The sequence below is a fragment of the Ambystoma mexicanum genome, chromosome 10, assembly GCF_040938575.1.
Source record: "Ambystoma mexicanum isolate Mex_15411 chromosome 10, UKY_AmexF1_1, whole genome shotgun sequence".
Classification (NCBI taxonomy): domain Eukaryota; kingdom Metazoa; phylum Chordata; class Amphibia; order Caudata; family Ambystomatidae; genus Ambystoma; species Ambystoma mexicanum.
In genome coordinates this window covers 1,536,682,646-1,536,695,375 of record NC_090932.1, presented here as the reverse complement: position 1 = coordinate 1,536,695,375, position 12,730 = coordinate 1,536,682,646, and the positions used below count along the sequence as shown (strand labels likewise).

The window sequence follows — 12,730 nt, the reverse complement described above, 5'->3', positions numbered from 1 at the left end:
TTATGGGTCTCAAGACCCTGCACTGCTTGTCCGGACGTCTGGGGAGAGCGTACTCTGGATGTTGTGCAGGAGGGGCGCTTGCTGGCTGTTCTGGGCTGGGTTCTCAGAAGGCAGTATGTCTCGACTCACCTGTTGCTGAAGTTACGGGGCACGTGGCGTCTTGCATGTTTTCCAGTTCCTTGAGCCTGTCTTCGGTTACGTCTCCTGGTATCTTATACTCTCTCCCACTGGCTCCCGACATCTCGGCTTTCGTAGTTTTGTTTTCAGTGTCCCCAGCGCTGCGAGTGTCCCTGCTATGGTGGCGGGGGGTTTCAGGTCTACAGGCTGAGGTGTGCATGGTCCTTCCTCCTGTGACCTCTCCTACTACCAACACCAGCAGAAAGGGTATACATTGGGGGTCCTCTCAGCTCAAGGGTTGTGAGATCTGGGGAGAGCCGGTGATCATCCAATTGGCAAGAGTTGTGCCATTGTGCAAGCTCTGGTGTACTTCGAGGAGTTGCTGGACGGTCGGCGGTTTTTGGTCCGATCGGACAATACGACGGCCTTGGCATATGTGAACTGCAAAAGGGGTTCCGGCTGTTCCTTGAATGCTCTGGCAGCGCTGATAGGCACCTGGGAGGAATCTCATCTGGTGTATCTGCTGGCCTCACGGATCAGAAGGGTGGACAATGTTCAAGCGGATCTTCTCAGACGCTGGTTTTCACTCCTCTGCAGAACTGGTCCTGTTGGCCCAGGTCTTTGCGGTGACCTGTGTCAGATTAGGGTCCTTGGTTCTAGACCTGTTTGCATCCCCGGCCTCAGCAGAAGTTCCCCTCTTCTGCTCTCGGTTTCAGGTTGAGGGGATTGGGGGATGGACGCCCTCTCTGTACAGTGGCCTTGGGGTTTTCCTTTATGCCTTTCCGCCTATTCCCCTTCTGCCCCGGGTGGTTTGGCGCATCTGAGTGTCCAGGGTGACTGTGTTGTTGTTAGCTCTGTTCTGGTGCCGCCGGAGTTGGCTCCCCTCTCTGTTGGAGCTTCGTTCCTAGGAACCTTGGCTGGTTCCGAGGTGGCCGTGTCCCCTTCAAGGGGATCTGCGGTTAGAATTCCACCGGATGCAATGGGCGGTGTGGCTATTGCTCAGTCTAGGTTGATATCTCAGGGGTTCTCAGATCCTGTAGTTGAGCCCGAATGGATGCTCTTAGACCCTCCACTCTGAAGGTGTTAGGCAGACATTGGGGCCATTTCCGAGACTGGTATGGGCAGTCTGGGATCCCTCCCCTGCGTTCTGGCCTCTGCTATCCTTCGGTTCCTCCAGGAGGGGTTTTGACAGGGGCCTGGCAGTTTTTCCAGGCTTTGCTCTCAGCGGGCCTCCATGAAATTCCTTTTGGGGGACTCTGACGGTCACTTGGATGGGGAGGTGTTGGTGGGGAAGTTGATCCAGGGTTTTTCTTCTTCCCTTCCTTGTGCTGATAAAGGGCTTTCCTTTTGGGATCTCCCTCTTGTATTACGGTTCCTTCATGGGCCTCCTTTTGAGCCCATTTCCGAGATTGATATCAAACATCTTACACTGAAATCTGCTTTTCTTATTGCCCTCACTTCTGCCCGTAGGCTTGGGGAGATTAGGGTTCTCTTATGTCACGCTCCTTTCCTGAGGGTGCTGCCAGACTCGGTGGTGCCGGGGTGTGGTCCGAAGTTTCTCCCTTCAGTTGTCTCTCGGGTTTCACACCTCTCAGGGTCTGGTTCTCCCTGACTTCTTTCATGATCCAAGAACGCCTGAGGAGGTGGCTCGGCTTAACATTGATGTCCGGCGGGACGCGTTGGAGTATTTGGCTTGGTTTGCCTTTTCCACCAATCTGATAGTCTTCTGATTGCTTGTGGTCTGGCTGGGGCTGGGCATAACGCATCTGTGGTTTCCATTTTCCGGTGGTTCCGGGTTGTGATCTCTAGGGCCTATGTGGCTTCTGGCCTGCCTGTGCCTGCGCACAATCAGGGGCGGTCTACCAGGGGTTTCGCGGCTTCCTGGCCCGATGTAAGGAGGGTTTTTCTCTGCAAGAGATTTGTATGGCTGCCGCCTTGGCTGGTCTAGGCATTTTCATCAACCGCTATGGGTTGAGTTTCTCCCACTCGGGGGTTGGTTCCTTCGTGGTTGGAGTTTTTGTCTGTGGGGATGTGATTTAAGAGTTATTGTGGGTGTGTTTTGCTGCACTGTTTTTGGCTCTGTCTCATTGGGACCTTTTCCCCGTTGATGCTTTGGTATACCTCATGAAGTAAGTACTGGGACGAGGAAGAGTGGACGTGGAGGTAATGCTCTGATTACTTACCGGTAATCTTCATTACTCCTAGTCCTACTCTTCCTCGTCACAGTACTGACGACCCTCCTCACCCTCCCTGCGGGGAAGGTCCCATGCTCCGGCTTGGTAATATGAAACTGAGTGACATGGATGTGGGGGAGGAGTTATAGGGATTTAAAGAAATAGAAGAAGGTCCTGTGTCGGAGGCGGGTGCCTCATGAAGTAAGTACTGTGACGAGGAAGAGTAGGACTAGGAGTAATGAAGATTACCGGTAAGTAATCAGAGCATTCTCAAGCCTCTCCCATGTTGCCTTGGCAGCGGCCTGCCCAATAATCTCTCAGGAGGGCGGGGTCACTTGCCAACAGGCCACCGATCATGCTAAGGGAAAGAGCGCACAGGTAGCAGCCTGCTCATTTGCATGTTTACTCCCAGAATCCTATGCATACCTTGCTACTATATTTGCTGTCAGTTTGGTGAGCGCAAGATGATACAGGTGTTCACCTCAACAAATCTCGGCACTGGAATCCAGGCGGTTTTATGAGTTTGACAAAGGATGCTCAGGATGGAGCTTGCTGGGATCAGTGCAAGTTAAATGGGAATCCATTCCCGGGGCGCACGGGCCTCTGGGTCAGGTGCTTTAGCTTTGCGCAGTGGCAGTATCGTAGCTCATGAGGTTTAACCGAGGCGCGATTATTGCTTATTGAAAACTTTACCCAATACCCCGCCATGACAGCTTGAAATATAGCTGGAATTGGTAATTTTTGACAGTCTCTACGGAGGCTGAACCGATTTGTTTGAAAAGGAGACAATGACGCTTTTACTCCACTGGAGAAGACCTAGCAAGAGGGGTGTGTTTTTCGGAACCCATCCCTTCTATTCTTTGTTCTCTCGTGGCCTACCCTCAACAAAGGGGTTTACTTCCAGAAGCTAGCGCATTCGTAAACTCCAAGCGGCGCAGCGAAGTCTATGGAACCGTGACCATGCAGCAGGTGCATTAAGCGCCTCAGTTGTCTCGCTGCCTTCCTGATCTCACGACATGAAAACCATGAGCTTTCAGAACCTAGCAGACAGTGACCTGTCTGCCTTCGATCCTCTTTGCCACATCTGCTCTTGCGAAAGTCATCAGATTGTTGGATGGTTACTCAGGGAGGTCTGGCTGTCACTGAAGCCAACCGCAGCAGAGGGGTCGCTTTACCTTTGGCCTTCGCTCACCATCTCAGTCTTCCCAAGAGAGGCAAAAGGGCATTTCTGTCCCCATGCATTCTATAGACACATATTCACGTGGAGTCAACAACCCGACCTCTCTTGGTGTGACGAATCAACTTCCGGGGCACTAGTGGTCCAGGGAGGAATATCGCTTTCTAGACCATCAATCAGTCCCACACCTCTAGTACACCGGAAGGGGTCCGAACAGTGGACGGAACGTCAGGCTGGTTAGTTGCAACAGAGCGAAAAAACAATTGTGACCCACTGATAAAAGGGACTGTCCAGTCAAGGTTGTATACAAATATCTACTTTAGTATTAATACAACAGACAGTTCTAACACACTACAAAATACAACCCACCCTATAAAGGAAAACAGGGGACAGACAGTTTCACAAAGGAGAGGGATGCACTCTGGATACTGACAGGAGTGCAGTCGGTAAAGCAATCAGTCTGAACTGTTCAAGGTTATTTGGTTGCAGCAGCAAGGGAGCAAGAGGTCGTAAATGTCACTAAGGGCCTTCGGAGAAGGACCAGGGGGACAGAACCACAATGTAACTGGTGTTTGAGATGATCTTGGTACTCGACAGCATCGAGTGGCTTCCAGCATGCTTTGTAGCTCCGGCGACAGAGTTCAAGAGGGACGACAGATGCGGATATCAGTTGGCAGGCAGTTTGGTAAGCGAGGCTGGGCGGACGGCTGCAGGCTGCCCTACCCGGCGGCTCGGGGTGAAGAATCGTTGTCTGTGTGCTGGTTGGTGGATCTGGAACGCTGGTCGAGGGTTCTCAGACGGCTTTAGTGACTGCAGCGTGAGAACAGCCACAGTGGTGCAGCCGGTCGCAGTTTGAGAGCTCGACTGCTTCGAAAAAGTCCTTAAAAGATGGACGCTGGTTGATGCTTGTTGTGGCACTCCTCCGAGCTTCTTCTCAATGCTTGGGTCGACGTTTAAGGCGGCCGCCCCAAAGCTGAGAAGAGTGTTTGCCGGCAACGGCCTTGTCCTTTGTTCAGAGACTCTCTGGCACTTCCCACCTAGGAAGCTTGCTGGCTTAACCTAGCAGGGCACGCTGTGTGCTGGCTGGGTACCGGTTCTGGTGCTGCTTGATGGATCCTCTGAGTCGGGTATCTCCCTCTGTTCCCTGGGAGATGTTTTGGGAGGTATTTTGCTTCCCTCTTGGAAATCCTGGACTTCCTTCACTGGCGGAAGCCGTGAGGCAGACTGTCCCATCACCGAGGGTCCGAATGAGTCCTTCTTCGTACTCCTTTTGAAGTCGTCGGATGATCTGCTCAGTGAGGGGCTCAGCCCTCTTTTAAAGCCAAATGGGCCCCAGTGATTGGAGCATGCTAAGCCTACCTTAAAGACCCAATCCTGGGTCCCCACCACCAATCTTCTGTCATGCGTAAGGTCATGACCAGAGTGCTTTGCAACAGGAAAGGTAAGGGGTGACAACATGTACTACTAAGCCGCACCCATCTTCCTGTCTCCTGTGGATCAAAGTGGCTCTCTGGTTAATTGAGCTCGAGAACAGACTGTCTGCATCAAATCACATATATCTTCCCTCTGAAAGGGGGTGGCCCTGCAGCGGTTGCCTACTGTAAACAGTTGTTCCACACATGACATTCAATGGCCTTCATACAGAGGGGTGGGAGCTAGCTTCAAGCTGACACATTGCATATGAAAAAGGTGTTGGGGTTTCCTGCCCTGTGTTAGTTCTGTGAACAGGCCTCTTGGCAGGCCTGCTTCACTTAACTCTCATCATTATGCGCTGCCATCAGAGAGAACCTAACAATAGGCAGGGCATATCAATGGAGCCTTTGCTATTTTAAGTAGGCTGACCAGGGCCGGAGGAAGGCGTTGCCTTCCCCCTTCAGAGATGCTTTGATGTACCCATGGCTGTCACATTGCAGCTAAATGTGACAGGAGGACCGCACCGGTAGACTGTGTCCCCCAGAGTGCACTTGACTATGTGTTTGTTGTGCAGTGTCCATTGGGAAATGTGTGCGGGATAGCCCCACACATTTCCAGGAGGTTTACCTACCAACATTCCATTTCTTTTTTAAAAGTATCAAACCAGCCCAGGCGGAGCGCACACTCCCCGTGCGGATGGTCTAATTCCTCACTCTTGGTCAGGTTCTTCAATTCCTACCAGTCAAGTGGTCTCTTCTGTCTGTGTCTGCACTTCATTTGCACAGCAAACAGGCATGTCTTTCCCATGGCAACAGTGTCTTCTCCAAGCTGCACACACAGACAGCCGTTTCTCAGGCTAAATGTTCTCTTCTGACCTCAGTGGCAGAGCCACACTAAGCAGATGGCTCTGCAAAGGCCCAGGGGCTACAGCAAAAAGCCTGAACAGGGCAAGGCCGCTTCATTTTTGGCAGTGGAGTGGAAGTAGAATTGCAGGGTCCGCCCTATGAGACAGGGTACAAGACGTGAATTACATAGGACCTTTTCACTTTTCCCAGAGTCCCCTGCAAAATCGGGTCTATTTTCAAGGACAAGTGCAATTATCACAAACAGGTAGGTATGTGATGGCATGGAAATGTATCGAAATTGTAATGGTTTGGTCAACAGTTGGAACGCTCAGAGACAAATTGATTCACTTCTTGTCAATGTCCTGGCTGCACTGCAGAAACAGCTGGTCGTCCTGGTGGAGCATCACTTCACCTGTCCCCAAAGGAGCCCATTTCTCGATGCTGTCCTCGCTCCTGTGCAATCCTCCAATGGCTCTTTGCATTCTCAAGCCTCTCCCATGTTGCCTTGGCAGCGGCCTGCCCAATAATCTCTCAGGAGGGCGGGGTCACTTGCCAACAGGCCACCATCATGCTAAGGGAAAGAGCGCACAGGTAGCAGCCTGCTCATTTGCATGTTTACTCCCAGAATCCTATGCATACCTTGCTACTATATTTGCTGTCAGTTTGGTGAGCGCAAGATGATACAGGTGTTCACCTCAACAAATCTCGGCACTGGAATCCAGGCGGTTTTATGAGTTTGACAAAGGATGCTCAGGATGGAGCTTGCTGGGATCAGTGCAAGTTAAATGGGAATCCATTCCCGGGGCGCACGGGCCTCTGGGTCAGGTGCTTTAGCTTTGCGCAGTGGCAGTATCGTAGCTCATGAGGTTTAACCGAGGCGCGATTATTGCTTATTGAAAACTTTACCCAATACCCCGCCATGACAGCTTGAAATATAGCTGGAATTGGTAATTTTTGACAGTCTCTACGGAGGCTGAACCGATTTGTTTGAAAAGGAGACAATGACGCTTTTACTCCACTGGAGAAGACCTAGCAAGAGGGGTGTGTTTTTCGGAACCCATCCCTTCTATTCTTTGTTCTCTCGTGGCCTACCCTCAACAAAGGGGTTTACTTCCAGAAGCTAGCGCATTCGTAAACTCCAAGCGGCGCAGCAAAGTCTATGGAACCGTGACCATGCAGCAGGTGCATTAAGCGCCTCAGTTGTCTCGCTGCCTTCCTGATCTCACGACATGAAAACCATGAGCTTTCAGAACCTAGCAGACAGTGACCTGTCTGCCTTCGATCCTCTTTGCCACATCTGCTCTTGCGAAAGTCATCAGATTGTTGGATGGTTACTCAGGGAGGTCTGGCTGCCACTGAAGCCAACCGCAGCAGAGGGGTCGCTTTACCTTTGGCCTTCGCTCACCATCTCAGTCTTCCCAAGAGAGGCAAAAGGGCATTTCTGTCCCCATGCATTCTATAGACACATATTCACGTGGAGTCAACAACCCGACCTCTCTTGGTGTGACGAATCAACTTCCGGGGCACTAGTGGTCCAGGGAGGAATATCGCTTTCTAGACCATCAATCAGTCCCACACCTCTAGTACACCGGAAGGGGTCCGAACAGTGGACGGAACGTCAGGCTGGTTAGTTGCAACAGAGCGAAAAAACAATTGTGACCCACTGATAAAAGGGACTGTCCAGTCAAGGTTGTATACAAATATCTACTTTAGTATTAATACAACAGACAGTTCTAACACACTACAAAATACAACCCACCCTATAAAGGAAAACAGGGGACAGACAGTTTCACAAAGGAGAGGGATGCACTCTGGATACTGACAGGAGTGCAGTCGGTAAAGCAATCAGTCTGAACTGTTCAAGGTTATTTGGTTGCAGCAGCAAGGGAGCAAGAGGTCGTAAATGTCACTAAGGGCCTTCGGAGAAGGACCAGGGGGACAGAACCACAATGTAACTGGTGTTTGAGATGATCTTGGTACTCGACAGCATCGAGTGGCTTCCAGCATGCTTTGTAGCTCCGGCGACAGAGTTCAAGAGGGACGACAGATGCGGATATCAGTTGGCAGGCAGTTTGGTAAGCGAGGCTGGGCGGACGGCTGCAGGCTGCCCTACCCGGCGGCTCGGGGTGAAGAATCGTTGTCTGTGTGCTGGTTGGTGGATCTGGAACGCTGGTCGAGGGTTCTCAGACGGCTTTAGTGACTGCAGCGTGAGAACAGCCACAGTGGTGCAGCCGGTCGCAGTTTGAGAGCTCGACTGCTTCGAAAAAGTCCTTAAAAGATGGACGCTGGTTGATGCTTGTTGTGGCACTCCTCCGAGCTTCTTCTCAATGCTTGGGTCGACGTTTAAGGCGGCCGCCCCAAAGCTGAGAAGAGTGTTTGCCGGCAACGGCCTTGTCCTTTGTTCAGAGACTCTCTGGCACTTCCCACCTAGGAAGCTTGCTGGCTTAACCTAGCAGGGCACGCTGTGTGCTGGCTGGGTACCGGTTCTGGTGCTGCTTGATGGATCCTCTGAGTCGGGTATCTCCCTCTGTTCCCTGGGAGATGTTTTGGGAGGTATTTTGCTTCCCTCTTGGAAATCCTGGACTTCCTTCACTGGCGGAAGCCGTGAGGCAGACTGTCCCATCACCGAGGGTCCGAATGAGTCCTTCTTCGTACTCCTTTTGAAGTCGTCGGATGATCTGCTCAGTGAGGGGCTCAGCCCTCTTTTAAAGCCAAATGGGCCCCAGTGATTGGAGCATGCTAAGCCTACCTTAAAGACCCAATCCTGGGTCCCCACCACCAATCTTCTGTCATGCGTAAGGTCATGACCAGAGTGATTTGCAACAGGAAAGGTAAGGGGTGACAACATGTACTACTAAGCCGCACCCATCTTCCTGTCTCCTGTGGATCAAAGTGGCTCTCTGGTTAATTGAGCTCGAGAACAGACTGTCTGCATCAAATCACATATATCTTCCCTCTGAAAGGGGGTGGCCCTGCAGCGGTTGCCTACTGTAAACAGTTGTTCCACACATGACATTCAATGGCCTTCATACAGAGGGGTGGGAGCTAGCTTCAAGCTGACACATTGCATATGAAAAAGGTGTTGGGGTTTCCTGCCCTGTGTTAGTTCTGTGAACAGGCCTCTTGGCAGGCCTGCTTCACTTAACTCTCATCATTATGCGCTGCCATCAGAGAGAACCTAACAATAGGCAGGGCATATCGATGGAGCCTTTGCTATTTTAAGTAGGCTGACCAGGGCCGGAGGAAGGCGTTGCCTTCCCCCTTCAGAGATGCTTTGATGTACCCATGGCTGTCACATTGCAGCTAAATGTGACAGGAGGACCGCACCGGTAGACTGTGTCCCCCAGAGTGCACTTGACTATGTGTTTGTTGTGCAGTGTCCATTGGGAAATGTGTGCGGGATAGCCCCACACATTTCCAGGAGGTTTACCTACCAACATTCCATTTCTTTTTTAAAAGTATCAAACCAGCCCAGGCGGAGCGCACACTCCCCGTGCGGATGGTCTAATTCCTCACTCTTGGTCAGGTTCTTCAATTCCTACCAGTCAAGTGGTCTCTTCTGTCTGTGTCTGCACTTCATTTGCACAGCAAACAGGCATGTCTTTCCCATGGCAACAGTGTCTTCTCCAAGCTGCACACACAGACAGCCGTTTCTCAGGCTAAATGTTCTCTTCTGACCTCAGTGGCAGAGCCACACTAAGCAGATGGCTCTGCAAAGGCCCAGGGGCTACAGCAAAAAGCCTGAACAGGGCAAGGCCGCTTCATTTTTGGCAGTGGAGTGGAAGTAGAATTGCAGGGTCCGCCCTATGAGACAGGGTACAAGACGTGAATTACATAGGACCTTTTCACTTTTCCCAGAGTCCCCTGCAAAATCGGGTCTATTTTCAAGGACAAGTGCAATTATCACAAACAGGTAGGTATGTGATGGCATGGAAATGTATCGAAATTGTAATGGTTTGGTCAACAGTTGGAACGCTCAGAGACAAATTGATTCACTTCTTGTCAATGTCCTGGCTGCACTGCAGAAACAGCTGGTCGTCCTGGTGGAGCATCACTTCACCTGTCCCCAAAGGAGCCCATTTCTCGATGCTGTCCTCGCTCCTGTGCAATCCTCCAATGGCTCTTTGCATTCTCAAGCCTCTCCCATGTTGCCTTGGCAGCGGCCTGCCCAATAATCTCTCAGGAGGGCGGGGTCACTTGCCAACAGGCCACCATCATGCTAAGGGAAAGAGCGCACAGGTAGCAGCCTGCTCATTTGCATGTTTACTCCCAGAATCCTATGCATACCTTGCTACTATATTTGCTGTCAGTTTGGTGAGCGCAAGATGATACAGGTGTTCACCTCAACAAATCTCGGCACTGGAATCCAGGCGGTTTTATGAGTTTGACAAAGGATGCTCAGGATGGAGCTTGCTGGGATCAGTGCAAGTTAAATGGGAATCCATTCCCGGGGCGCACGGGCCTCTGGGTCAGGTGCTTTAGCTTTGCGCAGTGGCAGTATCGTAGCTCATGAGGTTTAACCGAGGCGCGATTATTGCTTATTGAAAACTTTACCCAATACCCCGCCATGACAGCTTGAAATATAGCTGGAATTGGTAATTTTTGACAGTCTCTACGGAGGCTGAACCGATTTGTTTGAAAAGGAGACAATGACGCTTTTACTCCACTGGAGAAGACCTAGCAAGAGGGGTGTGTTTTTCGGAACCCATCCCTTCTATTCTTTGTTCTCTCGTGGCCTACCCTCAACAAAGGGGTTTACTTCCAGAAGCTAGCGCATTCGTAAACTCCAAGCGGCGCAGCAAAGTCTATGGAACCGTGACCATGCAGCAGGTGCATTAAGCGCCTCAGTTGTCTCGCTGCCTTCCTGATCTCACGACATGAAAACCATGAGCTTTCAGAACCTAGCAGACAGTGACCTGTCTGCCTTCGATCCTCTTTGCCACATCTGCTCTTGCGAAAGTCATCAGATTGTTGGATGGTTACTCAGGGAGGTCTGGCTGCCACTGAAGCCAACCGCAGCAGAGGGGTCGCTTTACCTTTGGCCTTCGCTCACCATCTCAGTCTTCCCAAGAGAGGCAAAAGGGCATTTCTGTCCCCATGCATTCTATAGACACATATTCACGTGGAGTCAACAACCCGACCTCTCTTGGTGTGACGAATCAACTTCCGGGGCACTAGTGGTCCAGGGAGGAATATCGCTTTCTAGACCATCAATCAGTCCCACACCTCTAGTACACCGGAAGGGGTCCGAACAGTGGACGGAACGTCAGGCTGGTTAGTTGCAACAGAGCGAAAAAACAATTGTGACCCACTGATAAAAGGGACTGTCCAGTCAAGGTTGTATACAAATATCTACTTTAGTATTAATACAACAGACAGTTCTAACACACTACAAAATACAACCCACCCTATAAAGGAAAACAGGGGACAGACAGTTTCACAAAGGAGAGGGATGCACTCTGGATACTGACAGGAGTGCAGTCGGTAAAGCAATCAGTCTGAACTGTTCAAGGTTATTTGGTTGCAGCAGCAAGGGAGCAAGAGGTCGTAAATGTCACTAAGGGCCTTCGGAGAAGGACCAGGGGGACAGAACCACAATGTAACTGGTGTTTGAGATGATCTTGGTACTCGACAGCATCGAGTGGCTTCCAGCATGCTTTGTAGCTCCGGCGACAGAGTTCAAGAGGGACGACAGATGCGGATATCAGTTGGCAGGCAGTTTGGTAAGCGAGGCTGGGCGGACGGCTGCAGGCTGCCCTACCCGGCGGCTCGGGGTGAAGAATCGTTGTCTGTGTGCTGGTTGGTGGATCTGGAACGCTGGTCGAGGGTTCTCAGACGGCTTTAGTGACTGCAGCGTGAGAACAGCCACAGTGGTGCAGCCGGTCGCAGTTTGAGAGCTCGACTGCTTCGAAAAAGTCCTTAAAAGATGGACGCTGGTTGATGCTTGTTGTGGCACTCCTCCGAGCTTCTTCTCAATGCTTGGGTCGACGTTTAAGGCGGCCGACCCAAAGCTGAGAAGAGTGTTTGCCGGCAACGGCCTTGTCCTTTGTTCAGAGACTCTCTGGCACTTCCCACCTAGGAAGCTTGCTGGCTTAACCTAGCAGGGCACGCTGTGTGCTGGCTGGGTACCGGTTCTGGTGCTGCTTGATGGATCCTCTGAGTCGGGTATCTCCCTCTGTTCCCTGGGAGATGTTTTGGGAGGTATTTTGCTTCCCTCTTGGAAATCCTGGACTTCCTTCACTGGCGGAAGCCGTGAGGCAGACTGTACCATCACCGAGGGTCCGAATGAGTCCTTCTTCGTACTCCTTTTGAAGTCGTCGGATGATCTGCTTAGTGAGGGGCTCAGCCCTCTTTTAAAGCAAAATGGGCCCCAGTGATTGGAGCATGCTAAGCCTACCTTAAAGACCCAATCCTGGGTCCCCACCACCAATCTTCTGTCATGCGTAAGGTCATGACCAGAGTGCTTTGCAACAGGAAAGGTAAGGGGTGACAACATGTACTACTAAGCCGCACCCATCTTCCTGTCTCCTGTGGATCAAAGTGGCTCTCTGGTTAATTGAGCTCGAGAACAGACTGTCTGCATCAAATCACATATATCTTCCCTCTGAAAGGGGGTGGCCCTGCAGCGGTTGCCTACTGTAAACAGTTGTTCCACACATGACATTCAATGGCCTTCATACAGAGGGGTGGGAGCTAGCTTCAAGCTGACACATTGCATATGAAAAAGGTGTTGGGGTTTCCTGCCCTGTGTTAGTTCTGTGAACAGGCCTCCTTCACTTAACTCTCATCAGTATGCGCTGCCATCAGAGAGAACCTAACAATAGGCAGGGCATATCGATGGAGCCTTTGCTATTTTAAGTAGGCTGACCAGGGCCGGAGGAAGGCGTTGCCTTCCCCCTTCAGAGATGCTTTGATGTACCCATGGCTGTCACATTGCAGCTAAATGTGACAGGAGGACCGCACCGGTAGACTGTGTCCCCCAGAGTGCACTTGACTATGTGTTT

General features: G+C 51.3%; 1 protein-coding gene and 3 non-coding genes across 4 annotated transcripts in view; all 4 read left to right on the top strand.

Annotated features, from left to right (window-relative positions):
* LOC138493055 (myb-related transcription factor, partner of profilin-like) overlaps positions 1 to 12,730 on the top strand; it is a 152,063-nt gene that overhangs the window by 97,562 nt on the left and 41,771 nt on the right. The gene's annotated exons all lie outside the window — the stretch shown is intronic.
* LOC138496549 (U4 spliceosomal RNA) lies at positions 2,911 to 3,051 on the top strand. Its single transcript, XR_011278050.1, has one exon. It is a non-coding gene; the product is annotated as a U4 spliceosomal RNA (small nuclear RNA).
* On the top strand, positions 6,559 to 6,699 carry LOC138496547 (U4 spliceosomal RNA). Its single transcript, XR_011278049.1, has one exon. It is a non-coding gene; the product is annotated as a U4 spliceosomal RNA (small nuclear RNA).
* On the top strand, positions 10,207 to 10,347 carry LOC138496546 (U4 spliceosomal RNA). Its single transcript, XR_011278048.1, has one exon. It is a non-coding gene; the product is annotated as a U4 spliceosomal RNA (small nuclear RNA).